The 19,237-nt window shown below is 38.9% G+C and overlaps 1 protein-coding gene across 1 annotated transcript in view; it reads left to right on the top strand.

Moving 5' to 3' along the window:
• The window catches only part of DSCAM (DS cell adhesion molecule), a 474,141-nt gene that overhangs the window by 20,536 nt on the left and 434,368 nt on the right, over positions 1–19,237 (top strand). The window lies entirely within an intron of this gene.

The raw sequence follows: 19,237 nt of genomic DNA, 5'->3' as shown, positions 1-19,237 counted from the left end.
CCACCCAGGCATGCACATTACTGGAAAACACGTTGGTAGTGGGACTTATTAAAGAGCTGGTAGGGTACAATACATTCACTGCCAGAGCTTCTTTTTCTTCTTCTCTTTTCCAACCAAGTAAACATTTGCTTTTCCCTTGAAACCAACTTGATATTTAGGTTTTGTGCAGGTAGAAGAGGAATGAAGGGGAAAATGCATTAATCTTTTAATGAAGCCTGTTTTTTTAATAGACGTAGAGATTGCCTAGGCTGCATCTTGTAAAATCAAGGGAGAGATAATAAGGCTGAATAGAGGTTTAAAGAGTCATAGCAGGCAGCGGGTTTGAGAGAGGGGAAAAAAATTACTGTGCTTCCCCAGAAGGCAAGCAGAATACAATATTTCATATTTGAGGGTTGAGGAAATGAAATTTTGGTGTCATTGTGAACATTAAAGATGATACCACTCAGTGACCCACAGACAACTGGCAACTGCATCTGTTTCCTGAGATGCTTATCAGGAAATTCTCAAATCTGGGTTCCCCAGTCATCTGTATAACCAGAATTAATTGGCTAGTAATTGCACACTGCTTTTTTCTTTTTTTTTTTTTTGAAGGGAAGGGTAGGAAACAACACCACCATGTTTCCTTCTCCCCTTACAGGTGTTGTTTTAAGGGCTGCTTTGGTGCCATGTAGGATGCTGCTGAGGTATGCGTTATGTTAGTGAGAGGATGATGCTATCTTCACTGATCAAGGCTGAGCTGTGAAGCTGAGTGCCTGTGTCTGCGGAAGGGCTGCAGCTCAGCCCAGAGCAGTGGTGCCTCATGTTCTGCATCTGGAAACAGAGATCTATCTCCAGGCTGAAATCACTGGGTACAGTATGGGAGTTTTGCCATGAGATAGTGAAGTGAAAAGTTGTTCTTTTTCTATATTCACTATTCCCAGATAAGTGTTTGTTTTTTTTTTTTTTTGACTTTGTGGTTACAGAGTAATACTTATGTTTCCTGTCCTAATCCCCACACTGCTTGAATTTAAATGGCAGATGAGATGAGAACAAGATGGTAAAAACATCTTTGATGTTTTGTTTTAGTGTTGTTACTCTGCAGTAGGTTTGGGCATAAAATTCTGCTGTTTGCCTCTTCACAGGGACCCTGGCTAACATTCTGTGAAGACTCATGCCATCCCTCCCTCTTTACTGCCAGGGCAACAAGTGGAAGCTCATGTTCACCAGCAGGACAGGCACATGTTTTCATTTGGTCTCACCTATGCTGGGTGTCCTGGCTTGACTGAAAATGGGTTAATTTTCTTTGTGCAGTTAGAAACCTTTCCTTTTCATAGCCAGCATGCTCATTATTTGGACTTAGTTTGAGAACAAGCAGATAACACCCCAGCACATTCTGAGGACATTCTGAGTGCTCTACCAACAGGTGTGAGGCATCAAGATAAGACAGTGTCAAGGTCCTTTCGGTGATGGACTCATGATGGTTCATTTACCTTGATCTTGATATGCAAAATTAAGGCAACCAAAATGCCAAGGGGTTATAATTCAATCAAACAATGTTAGCTTTATTATTTTGCCCGTAAAGCGGCACATGATGGAGAAAGTGGAGAAAAGGGAAAGAGGAAAAAAAAGTGGGGGAAGAGGGTTAGCTACCACCTCGGGTCCAAAGGTGTCCCTGTGGTTCCAGGTCCTGAAACACCATCCTGCCAGTCCTCTGCCGTGATCCATGATCCTTTGGTGGGGAGACCTCAACGATGTTCAATCAGGAACCGTCTTTTATGTTTCTTCACCCCTCCTCTCTCCCATGGACTGAGGCCAATCTCCACCTTTGTTTCACAATCCAGACTTAACTGTGCAGGCCCAAAAAGGTCCCCGCTTTGCTTGCCATAACTCAGCTGTGCCTGTGCTGCCTCGCATGCAGGGGATCTTTTACTTGTCCGCTGGGTGATCTCAAGACCCTCTGCGAGCTTCTGTGCATGCTTCTCTTCATTTGCCTTAGTAAAAGGGAGGAGGGAGGGCAAGTTTGGCTGAGGTAGCAAGTGAAAACCATCCTCTGGACAGCAGCTATTGTTACCTGTAGTCCCAGGTTGGAGAGTCCTGCACAGTTCTTTCTCTCAGGCCTCTCTCCAAGTCCTTGCACAGTTCTTTCTCCCAGGGCATCTGTTCTCCAAGTCCCTGATGGCAATGTTGAGGCAAATACTGTTCTTTAGGTTGACTCTTACAGGGGGCAGAACTTGACTGATGTCCAGAATGATCAATAAGAGTATTCTATTAGCATCACACTAATTATTTAAGGAGAGTTGGGAGCAAAGGGGTCTTCTGGTTGGCTCTTCCGCTATCTCTCTATGTTCTCGGGTGTTTTCTCTTGCATGTATTGTTTTTTCCTTCTCTTCTGTCTTTTATCGGAGCCTGGGGAGGTCTGTGCGGGATGCTTATTTCATCTTTTTGCCACTTTGCAGAGACCTCTGGGCTTTTCTGCCTTTTCCTCTCTTTTCTCTTTTTGGGGTTGACTGTTTGGACCAGGTGTGACTTGCTGGGACTGGCTACGCAGTGTGGACAGAATTAATGAGAAATTGCCTTGAATATCTTTTATTTCTATTATATATGTCTATGTATAATATATATATATATATTTACTCTTAGTGTATTAGTATTTTGTTATTTTTTTTAACTGTATTTATCTCAATCCAAGTTTCTCCCTTCCCTTTTGATTCTCTCCCCTACTGGAAGGAGTGGGGGAAGGGATGAGTGAGCAGCTATCGTGGTTGTATTGCTAGCTCAGGTTAAACCACAACATCGGGTTACCAAAAAAGTCAGCTCTAAGATCCTATTATCAGTTGCTTAGAGACCTTGTGTCCTTTTTTTATTTCCCACATATTTTCAACCAGTAGCTCTATTCTATATCTAGGATCTTTGGAAGAGCCTTTGTCATGTCAGCTTATGTGTTTAATTCTTGGCAGTGTCCACCTCACTGCTGGGTCATGACTGATGATGCTTTCCTTCCATCTCTATTTATTTTGCTAACTACCAGCTTTTGAAGCCTTGATTTGTATCACTTTGCTACAGTCTCCACATAGGATGTCTCCTCGGTTGTCCTATTGAAGTTCTCTATCATGACCTACAGGTACCCCTGGTTGCTCTGTTCTTACCTTCCTTTGTGTTGAAATGCCTTGATTTTCACAGAACTCTGTCTAAACTTCTGATTGCTCAAGAGCATTCTCATTGGAACTCCTGCATACCCAGGGAGAAGAAAATGAAATAGAAGAATATGCAATAAGCAACAGCATGTAGAAATGTGTCTTCATTTTGTTCAACATTACTGCTCTTCCCCTTCTCACTCCATCCCCCAATTCGTCAATATTGTTATGCCACAGTTTCTCAGGACATCTTCAAAAAGAGAGTAGGTTAATAGTTGGAGGAAAAAAATCAGAATCCAGATTTAAACTGTTATGTTGCTTCTGGTGCCTCCTGCACAATTTCCTTGCTGTTGAAAACCAGTGCACTGTCATACAGCAGTTCAGGTCATTCCCCAAATCTTCATATGTCCAAGGATGTGCTGTCACGTCTGCTGTAGTGAACTGTCTCCTGATCAAGTTGAAAAGGCATGCTGCTTTTAGCTAAGATGGATGTGAATTAGCCTGGCCTGGCAGACATGCCCAGATAAGCTTTCTCTTCTGTGGAAGACCAGAAACAAAAGCAGGAGGAAAGAAACTTATTTCCAAGAATGCCAGTGGCTATTTCACGAGGGTCAAGAAGATAAAAAAAAAGCCAGGTTTACCTGTCAGAAGCCAAGTGGAACCTACTCTGCTCTCAACACTGCATGAGTTTGTCCTGCATTCCTGTGGGTGAGAATAGGAATCCTGTGGTCATGGATCTTCATACTAGAGAAGGACAGTGAAATTTCTTGGAGTGAAGAGAACACTACAGAGCTGTTATATGGGAAGCCTAGGCCAAGGGTATGTGTGAAAATTCAGCCAGCTTCAATTCCTTGTCTCTAACTTTGGGAGGTATCATTTGTCCTGCCTCAATCTTGAAGTCCCTCTGTTCTTGAATACAGAGGTAGGAGCAATTGAATGGTACTAGTTTGACCCAAAGAAAGACAGAAACCTGCATTGTCCGTATTTTTGTCTTCCTTGTAGGAGCTGCTGAAGAGATTTATTATCTTTATTCCTTTTTTTCCTATCTTCTCATTCTGAAACATGGATCCTGTTGTTTTGTCATCATCCCCTCCCTACTAAAAAAAGAGCATATTAAAATTCAGTGGTACTTCATCTTGAACTTTATGAGCAGCCAGGTTTTCTGACATATCTGTACACTCAGGTCAAACCATGACTTTGGCAGCAATATTCATAGATGGGAAAGTTGCTGGACAATACTCCAAACTAAAATGGCTGCATCAGAGGGATGAATTAGCTTCCATCCGTCCTTTTAACAGAAGTGGTGTCTGTTACCTTTTAGCAACTTCCACGCAGGGTTGCTCAATTCTGACATTCTTCACTTACCCTAAGGTTTCTGAATGTGTCCCGTACAAAATTTAAATCCGTATTGTTTTCAGGTACTACTAGACTAAACCAAAGAAAATGCTAGTGCTATGGAAAAACTCTTATTAGTGTATGGGAAGATTGTTCCCTCTTCACTGTGCCCCTACTGTTTAGACATGTTTTTTAGACTATAAAGAGATTCGAGAACAAAGTACAATGAGGTTGTATTGTTGTGCTGCTTACTCAAATTTGAGCATGTTCAGCACATGTGCCTTGTTAGTTTGGTCTCGATCCTATTGAACTGGCAGGATTCTTTCAATCAACTTCTGTAGGAGTTGGAGTAAGCTGATGGTAGTAAATGGTTTTACAAAGAGCTGTACTGTTTTTGTTTGTCCTTATAAATATTTTATGGCATCATGGCTCTGTCAAAATGCTGCAGTTTCATGTGTTGCATCTAAGAATAAGCCTATACAAGATATTTTTTCTCTATGCATCAAAAGAGAAAAGAAGACAGAGTTAAAATGTATAATGAGGCACAGCATGTTTCTAATGCTGTGTGACCTGCATTGTTGTTAGAAGATTTAGTAGAAATGTATTCTAGAAAAAAATCTCTTTCATAGTTTTTAAACTGAATACTAACATGGAATGTTAAGCTGTTATCTGTGTGTGATATTCAGGCTGGCAATGGAGAGAGCTGTGAGTAGAAGTCAACAATTAAATGACATAGCAAGAGTCAGATTCTTTTTTTTAACCCTTATAACTTTCTCAGCTTGGTGAACTACTGTAAAAATCGAGTAAGGCTTTTTGTGTTTTTTTTTTTTTTTTTTCCTATGGATAGCTTACATTTATTTTTTCTGTTTGTCTTTGGTATTTGCCTTTTTTTGTTTGTTTTTTTTTTTTTTTAACAAGCTAGGCAAAAATTAAGTTTCAGTGATTCAGTGATTTCGTGTTCCTTGATTACTTTGACACGTCTTTCTTTTCAGAATCTGCCTATTCTGAGCACTACATGTTTGATTAAACAAAAATATTTATGAAACCTGTCTTAAAAAAAAGAAAGAGAGAGAGAGAAAGGAAACTAATTTGGACAATTTCTGACACTTTTTCTTTTGATTTAATAAGAAATTTTTTTTCTTTAGTGTGTGCAAAATAAAGCCTCCAGTCATTATTAATTCCTGACTGTCAACTATCTCCTTCTATTTTAAGAATGCTTCCTGAAAGTTTTAGATGAAAATGACATATTGAACATAAGCGTTAAATAGGTTTTTACATAATTAAGAAATGAGCAGCAGGCTGTGACTTTGAATGTTTGTAGCACAGAATGAGGATTCTCCCATTGCTGAGATTCTATTAAATTTGACAATGAGAGAATTCATGGTTGACTTGCACTTGGTGGTCTGTCAAATCTGAAGCCAGTGCCGTTTATTGAGGTTTATAAACTCTTTACAGCATCTAGATCTTCCTTTGTACAGAAACACTGCTTGGTACTAAGAGTTGTCACATGTGCAGTTAATGTATATGTGTGTTTAATATGATTAATTCAGTAGCAACGGTTTATGAGCACAGTAGCCTCTGATACATCTTAACATAGCTCTGTAGTTTATTTAATTCAAAAGGCAGAAGGCTTCAGAAGATGGAAAATGAGCACCTTTGGTGAACATATCTGATCATGTCTGGTTTACCAAGTTAAGTAAAACACTTTTAACATGGGTAAATAAAGGGAGGAAAGCTGTTTTTCAGAGTGTAAAATATCTGGATGCATTACTTATGCAGACAAATGCTGTGACAAAGAGTAGAAACTGATATTTTTGAATAGATTTCTGCATCCATTTCTTGCTGGAATGTTTTCTCTACAGAAAAAAATAAAAGACTAACCGCTAATCCTCTTTTTTTATTTACTTGCATGGAAGTTTTGAGGGACTCTGCACTGTATGCAAGGGCTGGACAATTTTATTTAGTACTGATGAATTATACTTGCTTGTTAGCTGTTGTAAACAATTATAATTGAGCTGACAGTTATGATGCTTAAAGTTTTAGTTTCAGGACATGTACATTTCTAAAAAAACTAGATTTTATTCTTTGCAATACATCTTCTTATGAAGCTGTATTACAAAGCTGTATTCTCTGTTCCTTATCAAATAACTGTTTTTCTTCTCTGCTTTCCTTGGACTCCCTTTATTTTGACTTCTCCCCTCTGCTCTGGAGAAAAAAGACCTTGAAGAACAAGTTAGGGGAGAACTATGTGGAATTCAAGGCTATTGAATAAGCTAAAAAGCAAACAAGGTTAAAACTTTATGTGTCAGTAGAAATGGCCAAAAGTAGTCTTTAGAATTAAAAAGGCTCCATCATTAACTTGAAGCTATGATACTACTCAGTGTCTAGAGGGCAAGAGGTGATGGTACACCAGTCTTAGCAGGCACGGGTCCAGAGAGTAGGGTGTTTTTTTGTCCTTAACTCTGTCGTCCACTGAAACTACAGATGTATGATTTTGCCATAAATTTTGACCTACAAACCAAATATAACTCACACCCACATACTTGTCACCTAAACAGCAAATGTAGAACTGACTCTCTTACCAGATCTGTTCATGCAAACAGCTGCTCTGATGTCCACCAGTCAGCTGTCTGGTCTGATGGGGGTTACCAGGTTAGTTGGTGATGGTTCGGCCCCAGCACACAGGATGGTGTGTCCAGGAGGGAGGAGATGTACCACACCAGTGGGCCACTTGCTGTTGTTCCAAGATGCAAACCACGGTGGGACAGCTCCCAGCTAGACAGAACATAACAGCTATGGCTACCACTACCAAAACTCTGTGCTGTTGCTCGCATGCAACGTTGTCTTTCAACTCTTCATCTGCTTGGTAATAAAACAGATATAAATAATTCTGTGCATTTTAAAAAATATATTTTAATGTGAATGTTTCAAAAGTACGCACTGTCTCTGGTAGCATGTTTGTGCATGTAACACTTGTTTCTGATAAGTAGTCTGGCAGACTTGGAAAAAAAAATAAAGTGTTTATATCCTTTTAACAAAGATGAAATATATTCCTAAATTTCTGATGTTATTTTACATCCAAAAAAAAAAAAAAAGGGGCAAAATAATAAGCTTTCCAGTCTCAAAATGTGGCAAAAGGATATATGTGGATGGCTGTGGAGAGAAGAAGAGTATGGGCTAAAACTGATTCACGATAACTCTTTCGTTGGCTAATTCAAATTATATATGTTCTGTAATCATGTTGCCTGAAGCTCCTGTTAATGTTGATGAGCTGAATGTATTTATCAGTGGAAGAATAGGCTCTGTTTTATTCATCTAAATAGTTTAATGTTTTAAGTGTACATCATGTGATTTGTAGAGGCAGTATCATGTGAAAATGACAGGATGGATAAGATATGGCTGGTTTTTCTGAAGCCTGTAATATGCTGCCAATTAATCCTTTTGATGAGTGACTCTTAGTAACCTGAAATTGTTACAGTGTGATGGAAAGTTACAGCTCTACAACCTTATTTGTGATCTTCACCCAGCCTGTAGATTGTTTGCTTTGCGGGGGCATCCTAGGCAGCAGAACAAGTTGAAAGGTCCCCCGGTGATAAAAAAAAAACCACCTAATTTCACCAAGTAATCTGGTGCTTGTCCGGATTTGGCATTTGAGGCAGTTTATGGTGTCAGCCATACGATTGCATCATAGGTGCCTGCAAATACGTCCTCTCTTCAAAGGAAGCTTCACTGCTTTGCTTTAATGCTTTAAATGCTTTAAATGTTATTGTTGTGCTTTAAAACAGTGGAGATTTGAGCTCTTAAGTAGAAGGAAAAGGATTGATTGGAATGTTGTTATATTTTGAATATGATTGAGGGGAAGGATCTCAAGAGATAATGGCTGTCATTGGGGGATAGATTTCCTTCCTGTCTTTCCCTGATGCTTTCATCTCCATTTCCTTATAACTACAGAATTTTTTTTTTTACACTTAAAAATCACTGAGAAGACTTAAAAACTGCCAGTTGTGGTCCCATCTGTATCTATTTGGACTGCAGGTCAACTGTATGATCTAATTAAAACAAAAAACCCACAAACAAACAAAAAAGCTTTTTCCTCTGAACTTCTCTAGTGAAAGTGTCCAGACATAAGGAAGCCATTCCCTGCACCAGACTTTGTTCTGCAAGTTTTCTTCTGCTAAGAAAAAAGCTTATGATGCTACTCAGACTTTCTCTTCTGACAAAAAGGACATTGTTTTCCACCACTGCCTCTGCTCCTCTTACTCAAAGAAAATTCTCTTTTATTTTCTAAATGGGAAATTTGTCTCTGTAACAGTGTGAGGTCAATATTCAAACACAGTGACTCAATTCCACATCATCATCAAGTCTTTTAAAAAATCAACTCTCTAGATTAAATAGCTGTTCAGTCTGCTAATTTAAATTATTCTTTCTGATATGACTTAGTGTTCTGTTATGCCTATTATTTGTTTCATCATTCCTCTTAAAATTCAGCAGGATTGCAACAGCAATCCATTGGGCTAGTGTTGACATGTGGTGTTTCTTCGTCTTGCCCCAGGACTTAATTTATATTTTGATGGGGTGCTTTCTGAGTTTTGAAGATGCCTCCACCAATTTGGACACCGAAGGGTGTTGTACGAGGAGTCTCCAAGTGTTTATGATTGTTCAACTGCATGGTGTTATTTTAGTCTATTTCTGTTTGAAAACATCTTTCAAAAGCTGAGAAGTGTAATATGGTATAAACGGAAGGCAGGTACCCATATCATAAGCCTGGTTTTGACTTAGGCCAAACAGGAGTGGCCAATCACCTTGTAGCCAACAGGATTACATGTGTCATGTACAAGTCAATATAAAACCTTAATTCACTATATAGGGCTACTTGCCAGTGAGTCACTGTGAGAGAGGGAAGCATAAATCTTCTCCCCCAACAAGGGGTGTTCTCTAATGTTTCAGGGTGACTTCTGCAACTGCAGAGAACTGAGTGAGGAGTTCAGAATCAAATGCTAAGTCTGTGACAACAAAAATACCTGCAAATGATAGGAGAGCACTTGAAATCCCTCCAGCACTGTACACCATCACCAGGCAGACTGCCAAACCCACAGCTTTTTAACTAAACAAACAAACAAAAGAAACCCTTAGGCCATGGAACAAGAAAGTTTGTGCTTCTAACAAAGAAAAACAGAAGTTGTTTTTGGAAAGGTAGGGTTTGTGTAACCAACCAAATTAAAACACTGTAGTACCTGAGGGCACAGGAATCCCTACGGGTTGTTTGCATCAAGCCTTATTTACATGAGGATCTGTAAAACTATTCTTGACCTACATGAAGTATCAACCATAATAAGCCTTTATTTTAGGAGGAAGATTCAATAGGAGATTGTCTGCCCTGAAAACATTTCTAATACGCTGAGGGAAACATCAAACAAGATTGCATCAAAAGGTGAAATAGACCCCCCTAGGGGGAGGAAGAACTGCATGCAATTCTATGTAACTTTCACATTAGAAATGAACAGTACAATATAGCAGCTTTGCATAGAAGGGCTGAAAATCATGTTCATTTTTTTTAGAAGAATTGAATTGTTCTGGTGTCTTAGGTAGGGCATTATGGTGTATCACTCACCTTAGGTTCAGATTGAGTTGTGTTCCTCGAGTTTCCATGATTGCTGAATATTCTGAGCTAGCTGTGCCAGTAAAACATATGCTGTGGAGGAAAGATGAGCCCTCAAATTTAAAGTGATCTTTGTTTGTTGTCCTTCATTTTATATTTGGTTTGTCTGCTGACCTCTAGCATCCTGACACTCAACTGATTCACTCTACTCATAAGACATATTTGAGACCTCTGTCAAAAGGTGATGATGGTATAGGTATATAGCTGAGCTTTCTCTCTCTTTGTATTTTGGGGAAGACTGAGTTTGTAATTTTTTTTTTTTTTTTCTTTTTTCTTGTGTGTGGGGTAATGCAGTGAGCCTTTGTGGGCAGCAACAGTCAAGGCTTCAAACCTCATGAGGACCCAGTGAATCCCTGATAATGGGAAGCTACAAGTTCCCATGGAGAGCACCTATATGACTTCTGATGTGCTGGTGAGCTGCGGTGAGGAGCAGGGCAGGCAACAAAAGGAAGCTGCAGGAGGTTTGCTGTGAAGTTCTTCCTATTAGCTCAGGTCTGGGGCCATGACTGTCTTGCAGGAATTACGTCAGATGTGTCAGGAGTAAAGACTGGGGATGTGTGGGCTTGTAACACCAATGCAGAAGTGATGTGGATAGCAAATGCTTGAATACAACAGATGAAAAAGGAGCAAATTTCTCACAGAACAGAATAATTTGAGAGGATCACAGGGATGGCATAGGGAGTGCTCAGGTTATCACAGCTGGTTTCAGGGTTTGCACTGCCAGATTCCCTCTGGGCTGACTGCCAGCTGGATGAATGCGAGGCTGAGCCTGTTGAACCAAACCCTGGTTTTCACACTTCCTATGTAAAGCACTGTTCTCCAGAGCTCAGTGTGCTGTTTTGTACTGCGAAAGACGCTTTCCAAATATACTGGGATACCCACCTGCAACTTGTCTTAAAAGAGAGCAGAGCTGGGAGTGCATGGGGATGCTGTCACTTCCCCCTCTGCTCAGCTGATTCAGGATCAAGAAACTCCATCTCCCTCTCCCTTTCCTTGCATCAGGACAACCATCCTGCTGTAGACCACAGTCACGTTTGCTTGCCAGGGACATACAGCTGGTGTGCCAGCCTAATCCTTCACCACATATTTAAACAGAGGGTGTTACATGACTGGAAGGCTTGTTTCCTTGGAGCAGTGGTGGATACGGTTCACCTCCTGGGGCAAAGAGGGAGATGGCAGGTCCTGGCCCAGGGAGCACCGTGGGACCTGCACAGCTCCACTGTCCCTTCCCACTCTCCACTTCAGCTGGAGCTCCTTGTGCTGCCTTGTGAAACCTGGTATTTCTTGAGATTTACACTTCCCTAGCTATCTTTGTTACTGGTTTTTAATAGTTATCATAAAATCCTGATTTCCCCCTATCCCAGTCTCCCCCACTTCAGTGGTGCAGATTTTAATAAATCTATCCAGTACTCTTCAGATTACCGTCTTACTGGTTTTAAATTAATTGTAGGCATGGTATTATAAGCGTTGGAAAATCCTGAAGTATCTTGAAGTATCTCTGTATGAAAACTAGGGTGTTACTGCACGCTGAGTTCTTACCAGTTTTGCAATATTTGTCACTTTTTGAAACCTCATGTTCTAAGCTTAGGGATTTATCCAGGAGAAATGCAGCCTTTGTTGTGCTGTTACTTCTTGAGAGAAAATGAGGTCTAACGATTTTTATACCCTTCTTTAAAAACTATGCATTTATGAAAATTATCCAGTCTTAAGTTTTTGTCAGTAGGTGTTTTGTGTTTCTTGTGGTGTGTGGTTTGTTGTGTTTTTTTTGTTTGTTTTTGTTGTTGTTCTTTAGAGTTTTTCTTGTTCCATAAGTGCAGCACCTTTTATATGTCTCTTACAAAAAAAACCTCTTTAAGCTGCCTTGGATTTTATTGCACAGCAAAATACTTTTTCTTTTGCTTGAAAGGGCCCACCTGTGTGTGGAGCATTGTGATTACATACGCCCGTCAGCCTTTGTTTAAAAAGAGGGATATTTCTGACCCTTGAGACCAGGTAGCAAAGCTTAGAAACACAATCCCTTGTTTTTAAGTATAACAATATTCAGTATTTTTAATTCAGATTTTAAAGCTAACCTTTTTAACTGGTTCCAAAAGAGAAAGCTGGAAACCTTTTACGATTATTTTTATATTTTTTTTAAGATGACCCTGCTGTGATGAAATGCCTCCACTCTTCCCTGCCCCCTTTTATTGTCTCAACATCAGTGTGCAGCAAAGTCCCTTCTCCCCATTTGCTTTCACCTATGACAAACTGGGCAAAACAGCACAGTACCCTGTGCTGGGGCTGTGCTGAGGGTGATTTGTTGCCAGTGGCTGCACGCAGCAGTGAGGAGCAGCTCCCAGTGCCGCCAACCTGGGACCAGTCCATGCCACATGGGGAAGTTCTGCTGCTTCTTACATTGCTGGCAGCGTGGGATGGAGCTGCCCTCAGGGCTCTGTCTTGGGACATGAATGATCTGGAAGACCATATTCCTATTTTCCTTTGGAAGTTCTTTCCCTCTATGCTTTTTGTAAGCAGTTCCCTCCTTTCCTTTATTCTTGCTCCTCAGGTGAAGAAAATAAATTGCTTGCCTTGCTCAAAAGTGTCCTGGAGTCTGTTCACCTAGCCACAACTTTCTCCTCTTGTCCTTCAGTGGAGAGGAGGGAGAAAGACTTATATTTAACTGGAATTGATCCCAACCTTGCCCTCCTCACCTCTACACCTGGAGTAGCTTGTACGCGTGCAGTCTGGCACATAGCTCTGCCTAACACCTCTTAAGGAAAAGATTCTAGCTGTCATTTGCGTCTTGAGAGGGTTAATGCATTAAGGCCAACCAAGATGTGAATGCGAGTTGTTTGAATCTCTAGAGCAAACTAAAGCAAGAGTGACATGAGAAAAGCAGTCATCCATTGTTGCTTGATGATAGAGAAGATTTTAAAAATCAAACACTCTAGTATAGCCTGACTGCGCTCAGAGAAAAACCTAATTAATTATAAATAAGATGAATAAATAATTTAAATGTATCACTTATTTCTCCTTTATAGTTTAACTCATGAAAAATCATTTCAATTAGAAATTTTAACTCAATCTGAAATGCAGAGAGGCATGATGGTTCAAGATGGATGTGAAGTCCTTTATGATTTTCCTTCAAAAATGCGAGCTTTTTTTTTTTTAACTGCTTGGGTGATCAAAAAAGAAAAAAAAAATTGCTGAGAGAGACAGAAACAAGCAAAGTTTCCTTTGATAGGATAACAGAATGTATTTTTAATTTATGAATTAATAAGTATGTTGTGTGCGATGTCCAATTTGTCAAAAATGTCTTGGTTCCCTTAGTATTCATGTTATATGCATGAAATAGATGCAGTTTTCCCCATTAATTATAATATCCCATTTCCTCAAGAGTAACGAAAGATGATTTATTCCTCTCCTCTGGCCCTAACTGGCTCCTTGGTATTACTGATGAGGGTTTTTTTCCATTCATTTTTGACCTTGTAAAACTATTTATGTTGGACTCAGTCACGATGAATGCAGTGAGAACCAGTCAGATTAAGGGCAAGAGCATAGGACTAGCAGGCTTGCACCCCCTCTACTCGGTGATGCCACCTTGCATACTGCTCTTAACACCCAAACCTACCTGAGCTCACTTGGCTCTACTGAGAGATCTGGTACCTTGAAAAATATGTCTCTTGTCTATAACTATAAAAATAATTTGTGATGCTGATATCCCTGATGCTGATTTTTTTCCACCTCTACTCTTATGTCTTGCTTTTAATGATTTCAAGAGTGCTACAGTTAGGACTATATTTCTCTATAGATCTAGGTCTTTAATCCTTTCTATGTATTTTCCTCAAGTTTGAAGAGGTATATCTATACGCTGATGACTCTTCTCAAGCACAAAATATGGCCTAATTACTTCAAATTACTGCTTTTCCTTTCAGTAAATAGTCTCCTGTTTTCTTTTTCAGTTTCTGCTACGTAATTTTCCTGTTCACTGGGAACTATCAATATACTACATGCAAAATACACGTATATCCGTGGACTGTTGCAAATGAGATAGATTGAATGTAGTGGGAAACAAAGATTTTATTAGAAGTTGATCAGAATAATGCCAAGAGGAAACCAAAATTAGCAGAGATGGAATCAGAGCAGCAGCACCTGGTAACCATTATGGACTGGGAAGACATGCAGAACTATGTTAACTAGGAAAGCAAGATGTAGTTATTTATACAACTATCTTAAGGGCAGTGAGTGATTAGCATACAGATGTGTACTTCAGATGAAATTTTAACACCAGATAAATAGGCAGTAGTTCTTCTATTGCTTCCAGAGGGACGCACACTGATACCTAAAATCAAGACTACTTTCCTGATGTTTTCAATAGGATGACTGATTTGTTCACTTTCATCTATATCTTTTTACTTAAGATCACATATTTGAAAAGTTAGGTAACAGGTTCTGCAGACCATTTGGTGATATGATGGTTTGGTTAAATGAAGCCTATAGTAAGGAAGAGATGAGAGTCAATCTGAGACCAAAATTAAAAGACCCTTAGGTTTCTGTCTATCTGTGACTGCCCTTTTGCTGGTCAATTAGGTGACAAGCTCTAACTGTAGGCCAGCCATTATAGCCAGTGGGGACTGGCGAACTACACATTCCATCCTGAAGTAGACCTCATGTTGGGGATTCAGTTACCTAAACCTAGATCGTTAGTGACCCTTTGAGTTCTGTGTCTTATCCTTCCTGGCCACGAGTTGCTGTCCTGGAAGGGATGGGTCCTCCTGTGGGTTCTGTAGTAACCTGCCAGCTCTGTGTGGATGTCTTATAGAGCACTAGATGATGACCTTTAGGGAGCTGAGTTCTTTCCCCATCTCTCCTTCTCTCTTCCTCCATCTTGAACAAGTCAGCTGCATCTCTCCATATCTGCATTGGAGAGCTAATTCCAGTTTCCATTTGAATTAAGTCTTCTACTGTCTCTTTATGGTACATGGAAATCTTGATGCCCAATAGGCCAGATGTGCACATCTATGTTTAATGATTTGATAAGCCTCTTCTACCTTCTATTTTGAATTTCCTGAGAAGAGCTTGTAAGTATGCATTTCTGATGAAGCATTTGATGGAAAAGCATTGTGATTTTATTTTTTTTTTTTCTCCTTCCTCATCCAAAGTACATTTTTGTGTAGATCTGGAAAGCCTAATTTTCAACTTATAAAAGAAGCAGACAGGGAATGGGACTGGAGTGTGGGGAAACAAGGTTTTAGAATTAAATTGATGCTAAAGGTGTACTGGAGGACAAGTGCTGAAGAATAAAAGCTCTTTGCTGTTAGGTTTCTTTCAGCTGTTACTGGATTTGTTGAGGCTTTCAATTCCAAGGGCTTGTAGTTGGAGATCTGATGTTAGCATTTTCCCAAGGCTGTATTTTAGACTCATGGATCATGTGTTAATGATACAAATATTTTGTTTTGTGGCTAATAAAACAAATGCCACTTACAGTGTTACCCTGCATGTTTATTTACTCCAACAGATGCTTCAATGTCCTCTGACAATCATATTAGCCCCTATTACTAGCTAATGCATGAGAAGCTGCAAAAGCATCTCTTGAGAGGTAGTACCACTTCAGGTTCAAGGGCTCCATGTATCAACAGGCGGCACTGTGATGTTCATATTGTGTGATAAACTCTCTGGGGAATAGTTTTCCACTCATATAATAATTCTTCTCATTCCATGGTGGGAAGCATTTGTTGGAGCGAAGGATTTGTTAAAGAGGAAAAATAAAAGAGGAAAAAATTTTCCCTGAAGAATAACCCATAAAGGATACAAAATCAAGTAGTTGAAATGTTTGTTATGAATTTGAACTGATTAGGGATTGTTTGTAACCTTAGTAAGCACTCCAGTTACAGAGTTGTTCTCTTAGCTCTCAGGTTCAATAATACTTTCTGATTAGCTCTATTTGAAAATGAGTTTATGCTGGTAGTTTACAGAAACTGATACTGATCAGTCTTGCAAATCTAGTAAAATAGACCTAATATGGTGTGTTTCCAAGGGGAATATTTTCAAAATGTGGTGTAACTAGTGATTTGTAGCCATATACTGAAATCTTGGTATTAATAAGAGGCTCTGTGATACCGTTAAATTTGATAGGAGGCTCTTTCAGCAGACTGAAAGAGAAACAGCAGCGCAAGCTACACTGTGATAGGCTGACAGATTAGGACAGAAATCAGAATCTCCTGTGGATTTTTTTCTTTTCCTTACTGGACTTGAACCAGCAACTTCAAAGCAGGAATGGAAAAAGAAAGCAAAGAAGTTCTGAGGAAAGTGTACAAACTGAGTAGTCTAGGCCCAAATATTTTCTATAAGAAACATTAAATGGAATGGATAAAATAAGACTGGATGAGAATTTGACTAAATTAAATGAAAACACTCGGGAAGCTGGGGATAAGTATAGGAATAAATAGAATTGTGAAGATTTCAGAAGTTCAGAGAAAAATTACTACAAGAACATTTTACCTTATCATTTTCTCACCTTATTTGTTTAGTGTAGTTCAAGTATGGTATAAAGAAAATCTTGAATGCCTGGAGATATCTGAGACGTTTCTTAAAGTCTATAACCAAGCTTCTAATCACTCTTATAACTTCCATCCTCATTATGCTGTATGTGGTTTGGTTTTTTGTTTGTCTGGGGTTTGTTTGTTTGTTTGTTTGTTTGTTTGTTTGTTTTCTTGAAATCTTGTTCTGTTTATGGAGATGTAAGATGATCTCTGAGTACTGTGGTAAAATTGAATTGGAATTTTCTTTAAGGGCTGAAGGTGAATATTCTCTCTAGTGGTTGCATCCACAGGAGTTGCTTCACTAAAGGGAGGGAGTTGATTGCGAATATGAAGGCAGGTAGTATTACTGTATGGGAGGAAAGCTAGATTTCTGCTCCATGCTCCATTGAAAAATAAATCCTTATCTGCTGAATACTATCTAAGGTCATTATGTTAGTCCTTCTGTGTTTGACCTCGGGCCGTGAAGTAGTGTAAATGCTTGGAGAGGTTATTTTTGCTGCTTTGGCTTGGGCCTCTTCCATAGGCAGTGAATGGAACTCCTAATGCCTCGCGAATAATTTTATTCACAGCTTTGATGTGAGGTTGTTACATGTCAGGCAGTTTTCCAGCAAGTAGCTGTACAGGTTCTAGCCGACACTTAATTTAATTTTATTAGATATTATATTGAAATATACATGAAAGTTGTTTGATAAATCACTGTTCTCTGCTTTTTTTCAGTCACACCTTTTAAAAAAAGAAATACTTTCATTTGTGTTTTTAACAATTAGTATCCATTTTTGAACAGCTGTTTCAAAATGCAAGGGCAAACACCCATTTCATTTAGTAATATATAAATTTACTGTTTTGGTTTACAAAGGTATCTGTCAGCGCCATTATCATGATTCCAATGCTTATTCTGGCATTGTGGCTCACCTTTGTACTGCAGTAATGAATATATAACCTTAGGAAATAGGGTGGAAAATTTGCCTGTATCGCTGTATTGTCTGACATTCTAATCACATAAGCAGTTCATCAGTGCGTGTCGAGGTAGTGGCTGTTTTTTACCCTAAAATATTCCCAGTTTTATAGCTGCATTAGTTCCCTTATCAGCCCTCTACTGTTTTGTAGTTGTGTGGTGCCTGATATGACTATTTGTTGTACGCTGAGAGAACCTATAACAGCCTCTATCTGCCTTCTCCTTGCATCCTTTAAAAGGCACAGACACTGCAGGATTCTCTGGAAATGTTCTTGAAGATAAAAAAATTATGTCTTAAAAATATTAATAAAATTATCACTCAAAACCTGTCCTGCTAAGATAATTTTACATCTTCAGAACATGCTCCCATCTTTCCTCATTCTTCTGTGTCTCAACTTCAGGTTTAAAATAGCAGTAAATGTTATGTTAATATCTCCCTTAAAATAAATCCTTAATATATGTGTTCATCAGAGCAAGATACAGTACTTAAAACATTGCTAACACTGAGCATCAGAAAAAAAATGTCTAAGTTCTACTAAAATGAATATTAGAAGTTGTAATATTCTTTTAAGACAAGTGACCAATGTAAATTCTTTTCTGATGTTTTGTAGCTCCAGCAATTTTTATCCACATTCTGCATTAAACTGAAGCTTAATTTTTCATAAATTTTGCTGTTAATTCTATTATTCAAAGTTTAGCAAAACTTGGCCATTCAAAGTAATGAGCACGCTTAAAATGCCCTATCTTAGGCGTAACATATCACAATATAATGTAACACTTATTTTGCCTTCATAATGCAACAGCATAATGGTATAACAATATTTTGTAAATCATAGTTAAATATCTAACATTTCTTCTAACTTCTATGTGAAAACTGAATAACAAATAGATGTTTTTTCTGTCTATACAAATACCTCTGATGGTATATCAGATCCTGGTTGGCCTATATGTGTGTCGTTTTCCCTGGTAATCAAACTTCTGTCACTGTACATCTGCCATGTTCATCCATGGACCTGCACTTTGCTGGGATTACCCGTGGAGTTTGAAGACACTAATAAAGCACATATCTTTAAGGTTGCCCAGTTTTCTGTTTTAGATAGGCATGCAGTATTTCAATCCTGAGTCCCTCTTGGTGGCAAGAATTCATGTGGAATAAAAGGTTTGGAATGAAAGCTTTTTAAATGAACATATTTTAGTAGTTTTATACTTCTAAATTGTTGTATCTGCACTTGGAATAACCTAAAAGCATTTATTAATATTTGATGGTATGATGAAAGCCCTAGGTATGTAGATTTATGGAACCCACAAATGGTTCATCTGGACTTAAACATTCTTGGTCCCTGTCCTTTAGCCGAAGCTTGGTAGGTATAAAGGCAGGGGTGATGAGGAATATGTGTCCCTTACAAGGGGGCTGCCTATAAGTGGATGCAATCACGAACATATACTCCACTGCATACTTATTCTGATGACTTGTAGGCGATACCGATATGAGATGAAAGCCTTTGTATTTAATTTAGTGAACAATATAAGAAAAAGTCTTTTTGTGGTTTGTGTTTGTTTGTTTGTTTGTTTGTTTGTTTTTTGTGTAGTTTGGAAAGACTTTGTAAGAATGTCTACAGATGCTAGCTCATTGCCCGAATCCGCATGCTGACGG

Source organism: Patagioenas fasciata, chromosome 1 (genome assembly GCF_037038585.1).
Source record: "Patagioenas fasciata isolate bPatFas1 chromosome 1, bPatFas1.hap1, whole genome shotgun sequence".
Classification (NCBI taxonomy): Eukaryota; Metazoa; Chordata; class Aves; order Columbiformes; family Columbidae; genus Patagioenas; species Patagioenas fasciata.
The sequence above is the reverse complement of the archived record's forward strand: the minus strand, read 5'-3'. Positions and strand labels throughout refer to the sequence as shown.